The following is an 11,392-nucleotide window of genomic DNA, read 5'->3' on the forward strand; positions in this document are numbered from 1 at the left end:
TTAAAAAAAGATAGGTAGAATATCCAGTTCAAGCTGAAACCTTGAGTTTACTCTCTGTACGGTGGCCATAGTGACATTCTTAAACCGTTAAATATCCTAGCTGGCCTAGCAAGAGATAGGATTTGTATCTTTAACAAGTTGTCGTGCAAGAGCGTAGTTTAGGCCTACCTACTGACTGAGGTTTCTGGAATCAACATAGTAGGACAAAGATAATGATACATAATAGAAGGCCACCTGGGTGTATACAGATAGAGGGATACAGAAAGGTATTTATTATATTCACCGCACACACGCGTGCACACAGACACACACACACCAGACAATAAACAGCGTGCAGAATGACCCACTGCCTACGCTGTAATTACCTGCCCTGATTTCTTGCTCTACTTAACGCTGAGATGCAAGAATCCCTGAATCTTTCCACAAGAGGAATGCATGTAAAACAACTTCACGCTTCTTTGGGGATATTCTGTCCTATTTGTGTAGCCTTTCTATACACATTTTAGATTAGATATTACACATTTGAAAAATGACTTCATCAATAAATTACTCACATCATGATGAATTCAACATCGATGCAAGAAATAAACCGATTCACCAAGGTTATTTTGGTGAAGCATTTCTTTACCCTGGGCATACTTTTGAACAGCCCTGTGTGTATTTACGCTTTTTATAAATAAAGTTGTAAATGGGGCATGCCGGAATGTGAGCAGCTGCCCTGTTTGGAGACAAAGGCCCTTTTGTTTGATATCTGGGATCCAGGCCCGGTGCTGCAGACAGGGAAACCCAATTAGGACCACCTCGACCTGCTATCTCTGAGCCCAGCAGTTCACAGCACAATTCACGCTTTATTGGCCCAAAAAGAAAACACAAAAAAAACATTGTTTGAGCCTGCTGTTAGCGTGTCTACAATTCAGCATAGATAGATAGAGATCAACGCCAGACCGACAAATTGGGTCGATACCTTAAAAAGACAGAATATTGATTGAATAAGCATATAATGACTTGTGTGTAAATGGCATGTAAATATCTATTTAAGGTGAGCATCCCCATCATTAGCAGCGCGGGGAGAGCTCATGGTCTTAAAAGCAGTTTGGAAAGGCAGACAGAAACAGTCCCAGATGATGACACTGCAGCTGTACAGAACACTGTCCCGGGGGGGACATTTTGGATCCGCCTCAGCGGTCAACAACTAAGACAAAAGGAGAGAGGGTAAACAAACTGCTGATTGGAATCAGCTTGCTTTGTGGCTCCTGCATGACACCTTGATTACTATCTCACAGGAAAAGGATAAGTCGTCAATAGGCTCACTTCCCCCTCCCCCCGTCGTCACACACACACACCCACACCCACAGAAATACACACACACACAGACACACACAGAGACACAGACACACACACCCACACACACGCACGCGCACCCACACACGCACACACACACACACACACACACACACACACACACACACACACACACACACACACACACACACACACACACACACACACAATGCTAAACAACAACAAATAAAACAGCTTACCTCACCAAAAGAGGACCAACAAACCGTACAGTCAATACAAACTAACCTCAATAAATTCCACATTCTAACACACAGGAAGGACTCAGTTCTACAGAGTGTTCTACACTTGATCGTTCCTCTGGAATCTTGTCTTCCACTTTCCTTTCAAGTCTTTCTGTACCCCCTGGTTTATTGACAGACAGTAGTCCTCTCAGTAGGGGGTCTTTCTGACAAATGGGGGGCCAAAAGGGGTCATTGTTGGTTCACTTCTCTGGGGTCCCATCCCAGCTGGGGGGGTTGGTGCTGTAATGCTTGAATGTTAAATAGCATTTCTATGACAACAATGGCTAACGCAACGTTAAAATTATCCCGTTCCATCTTCAATTTGTCAAACCTAAGTTGTGAGAAATGAGTCTCGTCCTGGGAATAGACTGCATTAAAGATCATCTTCTGTTAAAGCTCTCATTATGTGTGTGCGTGTGTGTGTGTGTGTGCCCACATCACATGGGGCTGTTTTTCAATGTAGGAAATCCATATTTTACATAACATCAATGTGTCAATTGAAAAAATAAAATATTATTTATGCATTCCCTGATAGCTGTGGTATGTATTTTAAACCGAGACCATAATGGAGATGGCCAAAACTGGGTCAGATGAATCCAGATGCTTCAAGTGTGTCATGCTTAGGGAAGGAATTTGGCCGACACAAATTGAGCCATCCTGTTTGGTTGCCAGAAATGCTGGTCAGGGATGGCGTTGTGAATGCATTGAGATCTCGTTCTTTCTCTCTGGCCTCTGATTCTCTGTTGAATGTCTGGGAGCCGAGATGTGACCGCCATCACAGCGCACCCAATCCGTTCTGTCACGGCTACAGTTTATCTCCTGACGTGCCACGCAGAGAGAACATGATAACAAGATAGGCCTCGCTGAGAGAGTGTAAACTGAGCGTAATTAATTTCTCATTTGCAGGAAATCAGGGGTGGCACGGTCTAGACTGCAGATTAACACCTATGTTTGTATCGTAGGGTACACAGTATTTATTGCATTTCGCATTTATTAGACATTTATTTGAAAATCCAATTAATTACACATTTGCTGTTAATTTTACAGCTGACGTGGAAAATTAACAGAAACAATCACCAAAATCCCTCGGCTTTCACTTCAAACCATTCCAATGAGGCGATAAGCTGACCAACGTGGGTGTATATATCCAACAAACAAATCTCCCAAATCAACAGAGAGAGAGATAGTCAGAGCCCAGTGCCAAGATGGGGGTGGTCTCTGTGTGAGTCAGGGAGAGAAGGCAAGAGAAGGGTGAGGGAGATAGTTATCCTCCACCACTCATTATTGTGTTTAAGGTGACAGTACAGCTCTTAACTTCTCAGGTTCCCCTTCTGCACACACGAACACACTCATGCGCATACACACAAAAATGTATTTATTTAAGTCTTTATTGATTATTTATTGACTAGCATGCCCCAGTATCAGTATGGTATAAAAAAAAACCAGAGAAACATATTACTTATTGTTCTCGTAGTTGTTGTAGTCTAATGGTTCTGTTCGACTTTTTAGTAGTAATGTTGACTTCAAAAAAAGTTTTCAACAAAAATGGATTTGCAATAATTGTAGACAGTAAATATGGGCTACCCAATGTATTTACAGAGCGTTTCCAGCACAGTATTTTGATAAGACCGAATCCACTGGGACTGTTTCTATCCTGACAAAACTTCATTTCCAATCATCCACAACTCTGTCCTGCCTCTCTGTTCCTGCTGATTCAGCAACCAATACTCCAGCTGAAACATTCCATTTGTGTTCAAACTGTGTGCTCTGCCTCTGACAGAGGGAAAGAAACACAAGAAACAGAGTTTCATCGCACACTTAATCACATACCAGCGTTCCAACAAATCAGAGATGGAAAGAGCATGAAAAAAATAATTCACTGTGTATTTATCTTGAATAGTATGCCACACACAGACTCAAATAGACACACAGACACACACACACATACATGCACGCGTGCGCAAAAAAACACACACACACAAACACACACACACACACGCACGAACTCACACCGACTCTCACACACACACACGCACGCACACACACACACACACACACACACACACACACACAGACAGACACACACACACGCACACACACACACACACACACACACACACACACACACACACACACACACACACACACACACACACACACGCACACACGCACACACACAAACACACAATATCTTCTTCAATGGTGGGGGGATCTGAAGTGATGGGAAGTCAAAGTCCATCCAAACTAAACTAGTAATTTCCATCATGGCCCCCAACTAAGGTGACATGACCTTTGACCGCGACCATGAGCATTACATTCTGTTACTCCAACTGCTAATCAACTTCCATCACTAGAACTTTCTCGAACAACAAATTCCAGTGCATTCAAATACATTACAGTATGAGCATTATTTTCCAATGCACAGATGCACAGACTGTTATTATAACCCATTGTATCACGCTTCATACATGTGGGAGTAATGCTTCAACATGTGGTGAAAGGATATGGACATAACTCCTTGTTTGGAACCCTTTCCCCCCTGTGTTAGAATGCAGGATGGATGGATGACTCTGGGCTACTTCTGTCTCCTGGTTTGTAATTTCACTATTTCCGTGGCCTGCAGCCCAGCGCATAAACAGCCCAGTCAGTCTTTTAGCACCACTGGTGAACATATCTTCTCCATCGGATCATCCTGCCGGGGACACATTCCCCATTCATGCGGAGAAGCATCTCGTAGTTCAGCACACGCCGGACCCCAGCACACATCCAGCTCCAAGTCTGGTCAATAACGCAGTCCATTGTGTCTGTTAACAAGTGGCGGCTGGACGGGTGAGTGGGTGGGAGACGCCTGGGAGAAACTGTCAAGAAGAGCGGGAACTAAACGAGGGAGGAAGGAGAAGAGCGAACGCACACAGACGCCTGGCGACTTTAACTTGTTTCTTATGCTTGGTCCGGATCCTGCAGGAGATGTTTGTTTGCACATCATTATTTCAGCTGCTGTTCGATCCCTCCTCATGCTCTCTTTCAACGCCTGCTATTCCAGGGATATTGCTGTGGTGTTGCTCTGTCTCTCTCTCTCTTTTTCTCTTTTTCTACCACGTACTCTTACTACTGCTCACACACACACACACACACACACACACACACACACACACACACAAGCGCACACACGCACACACACACACTCACTCTTACATTCACACTCACACACATACACACGCACTCACTCACTCACTCACACACACACACACACACACACACACACCCAGCGAAGGCGACGAAGAGGGATTCGGATAGCCGTCAAATTAACGTATCGCTTTTGAAGAGGAGCACAACACCCACGGCTCTCAGACGCATCGCTGTTAATTATTCTGTTCAAAGAGCAGAGAGAGGGAAGAGAGGAGAGGAGAGGAAAGCTTCCTCCCTTATCCAAGCTGCTTGCCTCAAAACAACCCACAGCCAAAACACAGCATTAAATCACCCAAAAGAGATAGATTTCACTCATTTGTATCACTCTTCTTCTGCTCTGCAAGGTACAACTCTCAGCAGAAAACCAGGAACTTTTAACTCAAAAAAAAAAGTTTCAAAATAAAAGTTAAATAAAACATCAATGGAATGCTGTGATGATCCTTGCTTTTCAACCTCCCTCAGCAGAAAGAGAAGAGAATAGACCACAGTCTCATTCATCAGATAACAGAGCTCTCATCAAAGTCCTCGGGCTTCTAATATGACGCACAGTAACGTCCTTATCCCTCAGACTTAAATGCAATCTATATAGTACGTGCCATGTCTATTCCAAACCTCCACATCGACACCCATGCGTTTACACTGTACTTACCAATGTCGGGATGGCTGACGTCTGAGAAAGGCTCCATATTCAATCTTTGTTGTCCTTAAACCAGGGCCGGCCCACGCACATATCCTTGAGCGGAATACCTTTCTCTGCTGCCTCTGATTCGTCAGCCTAAACGCTACTTTTGGCCAAACTTCTTCTCTGTCTCATTCCGTTAAGTCCCTTGTGAAGACTCGCTGGCCGTGTGTGGAGACTCGCCCCTCCTGCATGCCAGACTCCGTCCCGTTTTACTCACTCTCTCTCTCTCTCTCTCTCTCTCTCTTGTCTGTCTGTGCCCTCTGCAGACACTAGAAGGGTGAGAGAGAGGGAGATACACAGAGTGAGGGAGGGTAGGTGAGAGAGTCAGACAGAGTGGGAGAAAGAGAGGGTGAGAAAGAGAGAAAGAGAGAGAGAGAGAGAAAAACAAGTGGGCGAGAGAGTGATAGAGCAAGAGAGAGAGAGCCAAGAAAGCGAGAGAGAGAGAATGAGAAGGAGAGAGAGAGAGAGAGAGAGAGAGAGACAATGCGAGAGGATGGGGAGAGAGAGAGCGAAAGAGAGAAAGAGAGAGAGAGTAAACAGTGCTTGGAGAGGGAGGAGAGAGAAGCACATTTACCACAACCAGTGGCTGGAGAACAAGATTGGAGGAGGAGGAGTAGGAGGAGGAGGAGGAGGAGGAGGAGGAGAAGGAGGAGGAGGAAGAGGGGGAAAAAGCAGTGTTTGTATTTTCCAATCTTCTGTAAAATTTGAGTGTTTTCCTATCGGTTTGTGTGTAGAGATTAGAAGAAAGTTCCACTGTGTGAGTCCTGTAGACGAGACTACAGGACTTTTGAGACTCAGTGGAGTCAATCTCAACATTCTCAAAGTTATTTTGAACCAACTGGCTCTTCTTCAAAGAGCTCTGACTATAATATAATTATAGGAAAATCGGCCAAATCAAAAGGACAAAACGTATACAGCTTTTAAATATTCATCGTCATTAACTTTTTAAATGGGGAAAGAGATTGCAAGAACATGGAATAATTGATAGGTTCATCTTCTTCTGAAGTCTTTAGGATCGACGGCGCATCTTGCTTCAAATTATTATCTATTTGATCGTTTACACAACAACAACAACAACAACAACAACAAACAAACGAGCAAAACATTGGTAACAACTACAAAAACGACATCAACTCTAACACCAAAATGACAACAGTACCAACAACTACAACAACAACAACAACATGCAGCGACAACAGCGCACACCAACAAAGATAGAGACCTCAACTCAACACAACACATTCCTTTCCGGCACAGTTAGGCTGAGGCTGTGTGATGAAAGAGAGACGGCGTGCTGCTCTTTTAAGATCTTTGTACCCAAAGTATCTCAAAGTTCAAAAGAACGGCAGACACAGTGACAGCCCCCACCTCCTCTCTCTCTCTCTCTCTCTCTCTCTCTCTCTCTCTCTCTCTCTCTCACTTTCTCTCTCTCTCTCTGTTCTTCGAGGGCGAGAGAGGAGAAGAAGAACAAGAAGAGGTAGAGGAAGAGTAAAGCTCTGGGATTTGCGTCTAGATTTTATTAGGCTGCCATTGTGTGTCCCAAGACACACATCGTTTGGATCCCCCGTGTCGCCTGAGGACAGGAAGACGCGGGAGCGATGGGAAATGCTGAAGAATATATTATGGTTGATCTATATACTCTTATGTACACATTTCAGTTGTTCATGTGAGAAACCAATTCATTATATGTTATGTGTGTCTGGGCCTGAGTTGTAAGAACATATTTGTGTTTGCTCATTTTAGAGTGCACCCAGCAGAACAAGTTAGTGCCTGACTCTGATATCTGTTAATGTGTGTTAAGCACAGAGGCCTCAGGCAATGATGACAGATTTCTATATGGACACAGAATATATTCGGGGAACACTGATACACACTGATAACACATTATTGTTCTGGGTGTTTGTGTGTGTGTCTCAAGCTATAGACACTGAACAGAGCCACTATAAGGTTACCATAAGTAATGGTGCTCCGGCCATAATTTGACAACCAAGGACACAGGAGTGTTGCCTTGAGCTATGAAGGTTAGCTCCCAGTTAGCATCATCAAACCACTTTCCATACACTTACGTACAACAGGTATGTCTATGAATCAGCTGGCGCAGAGTTTAACATTAGTCAACGTTTTCTGCTTGAATGGTCTTATTGGTCACAGCTGACCACAACTGCCCTCACTATATTGTTTAACCTCTTAAACTCGAGGTTCCCCAGATTTAGGAAGACCGTGGTCACTCTCGCAGCAAAAGGCATACAACACTGCCCTTATTATGTAGAAATAGTCATATCAAATTAAACACGAGAAACTCCGCTACAAGCACATATAAGTCATTTTTACACACACCAAACACAACTCAAACAGTGAGCATATTAATTAGACAAATTAGACAGTTAAAAATAGGCTGGAGCTTAAGAGCTTAAGTGTTTTAGTGGTGATGTAATTAGTTGTTAAGATATACAATCTTTAGGAGAGGAGATAGGTTCCTGAATGCTATCCTGTTGCAGTAGGGAAGTTGTGGAGTATCTCTGGAACAGTTGTAAAAAGGCCCCATAATTCCTCCATAATCAGCGGGCTGTCTGAGTTTTCCCCAGAGAGAGCACACCTCCGTTCAGACCAAGAGCTCCGCCGTCTACCTAATAATCCAACCTTATATTCAGCGTAAGTGCATACACATTTTTATAAATTTTAAAGAGCTAAATCAAACATGTCAACCCGCTGTGCGAGTCTTTCACTCTCTGTTATTTTGGAATACATTCATGACATGACTTGAATCACATGCCACTTAAATGCACCCCAACCATCCTTTCCAAGAGAAAGGAATGTCGATCCAGAAACACAGAGTCCCTTCTGAACAGGAAGCCCAGGCTATCAGGCAGGAAGTCAGGTATTCTTACATGGGGGCTAAGGAGCCACTAAAATAAACTAACTCGGAGGATGTTACACAACCATCTACAGAGTAGCGTTTGGATTGAGTGAGAGGAGGGGCCAGGGGTCATCGTAGCTAGCGTTTCTTCCACAAGTTAGCGCTCATCCTATTGATGGCTGGGTGAAGGGTATTAATAGAATGCTCTGCAGATTATTCCCAGAATGCTTTGCTCTCTGCCATTTCTATGCCACTTCCAAAGCAAAACAAAACCTTTACCTAATCTTTAGCGTTTCTAAGCATGGATCAATAGTCTAAATCCCAACCTGAGAGGAACTATTTTGAATGCATATTTCAGGTGGTCGAATAACCACCTGAAATATCTTTACAATTCTGTGTGAAAAGGGCTCTCCTTAGATGTTTCCATTGATGTTATCAATGGATTATAGACCTAGTTCCCATTTCGTACAGAAAAAAAATGCAACCAATATAGCACCATTACTAATAATAACATGTATATACTGTGATATGGCATGGCTTGGCTGCATGTGATTTAATTGTGTCTGATTAGATTTGATCAAAAACGAGATACCACAGAAGTAATGTATAATTGAGCAAAGACAAGCACTCCATCTAATGGTTGAGGAGGGAACAGCATATTGCAGACTTGTGCTGGCAGAAAAATGGCCCAAACGAAATTGCCTACAAAATGAGATCCGGTGCCAATTCTGAAACAAACAACTTTTTTCTAACATTATACCTCAATTTGACAATAATGATACGTCAGTATAACCATTTCCTAGCCCAAAATATCCAAAAAAATCATCAAAATCATCTCTCACTATATATTCTAATATTATTGACACACTCCCAATTTCGCTTTACTCTGATACAACTTTCCATTTAAATTCATAGTTTCCCAGCAGAAAGTAGGCAAATAAAAACTGCAAACATGTCCGCCGCAGCAGCAGGTGCTTTGATGACTCACCGCTTTCTGTGGACAGCTGGCTGTGGAACTCTGGGAATTGTGTTTCCACAGGGACACTTATGGTGCGTCTCAGGAGTCGGACCTTGCAGGAGTCATACTGCCTCTCCTGGAGATAACCAAACAAAACAGAAGATATATATTCGTCAGTTTTCACAAAAAGTTTTTTTCAGTCGAGAGAGAGTCGACTGTATAAGGAAACTGTAATGCAGAACTACCAAACATCTTACACAGTGTGGACATTATAATCCTACATAGGCTGCTCAACTTCATGGTGGAGATTATGCGATTACATTATGCAGGCTGGCTTCTGCCATAACTCTATGAACTGAATCTAATCCAAATTCTAATTCCATCAGAGATAAGGAGCATGGGGCCGATCTAGACCACAGGAAACTGAATCCTGGTGAACCAATGGGGACGGTGAGCACATTCATTTACCTAGAAGTATTTGTCAATTTATACTACTCAGAGAAGGACACATAGTTTGTGTACCCAAATTTGTCGCGATGTGTCACAGTCTGAGAAAAATCAGACAATTATCTTACCAACTCCATGGCTCCACACGCACACACACACACACACACACACACACACACACACACACACACACACACACACACACACACACACACACACACTCACACACACAAACACAGACACACACTCACACACACACACTTTGTTATTAGTGTTCTATTCATTACAGCTCTGTCCCTTTACGTGCATCTAGTGGACAATAGCTTCAGTGATTCTGATGAATGAAGCCCAAGGAATCACACAGCAATCGCATTAGAAGAGAATGTGTACAGAGGTGCACATGTCAGAATGTGTACCTCTGTCTGATGCGGTTTATCTCCACTCCAGTGGCAGGTGTACAATACAAGCACTGGGGTGGCTTTGATGAACACTGACCAAAGAGACCAGTTGGTTTAGGTTAAACAAAAGACAAGGAGCAGCGGCAAGGTGTTTCCTAAGGGGAGTGATAAGAGTGTTTATTGTGTGTGTGTGTGTACGTGTGTGTGTTTGTGTGAGTGTGTGTGTGTCTTTGCGTGTGTGTGTTAGTGTGTGTGTGTGTGTGTGTTTGTGTGTCTTCGGCTGTGTGTGTCTCTGTATGTGTGTATGTGTGTTTGTGTGCGTGTCTGTGTGTGTGTGTGCGTCTGTCTCTGTGTGTATGTGTGTGTGTGTGTTTGTGTGTGTATGTGCATCTGTCTCTGTGTGTGTGTCTGTCTGTCTGTCAGTCTGTCTGTGTGTGTGTGTGTGTATGTGTGTCTGTGTGTTTGTGTTTGTGCATCTGTGCACTCGTGCGCGTGTGTGTACTTATGTGTGTGTGTGTTTGTGCATCTGTGCGCCCGCGCACATGTGTGTGTGTTTATGTGTGTGTGTGTGTCTGTGAGTGTGTGTGTGTGTGTGTGTGTGTCTATGTGTGTGTGTGTGCGTGTGTGTGTGTGTGTGTGTTCCCCCAACATCTGCATTAACCTGGGCTGATGTTTTCTAGAGATTCATGGTCGGTTCAGTGTGGTTTCAAAGCAGGGGAATTACACATAACTCTGCTAACCTTTACTCTGCAACCGAAGCCTACTTCATTAATGAGCCACTTCTTCTGGAAGCCAGTGGAGATTATATATTATGGAACACTCGCATACACAAAATATTCAATGAATAAACCACTAACTCTATCCGCTGTCATCGTTAAACAATCCTCATGTGGCATCTATTTTTTTCAGTTTATGGAAATTTCTTTCCTACTTCTTCGCAATAACAGATCACACTGGAACCAGCAATCTTTCACTGATGACATCCACCCTCTGTCTAACTTTCGGTTACTTTTCTCTTGTTCCAATAATTGCGCATTCGATTATTCTCGTAAAAGTGGAAATCTGTCCTTCTACCCAGACACAGCTTCATTGACATCTTTTGATATCCAAATACAATTAAATAGACAGAGATAATTGCCTCCAGACGCAACACTTTGTGCCATTAAGTAATGGAAAGAACAAGTTACATCTCATTGCAAAACAGGGTTGACAGCAAATACAGAGACACCAGTTGTAATCTCAGTAATGCTTCATAACCGCACTATCGCACATCTATCT

This window comes from Pollachius pollachius (assembly GCF_949987615.1).
Source record: "Pollachius pollachius genome assembly, chromosome: 4".
In the NCBI taxonomy this organism is placed as follows: domain Eukaryota; kingdom Metazoa; phylum Chordata; class Actinopteri; order Gadiformes; family Gadidae; genus Pollachius; species Pollachius pollachius.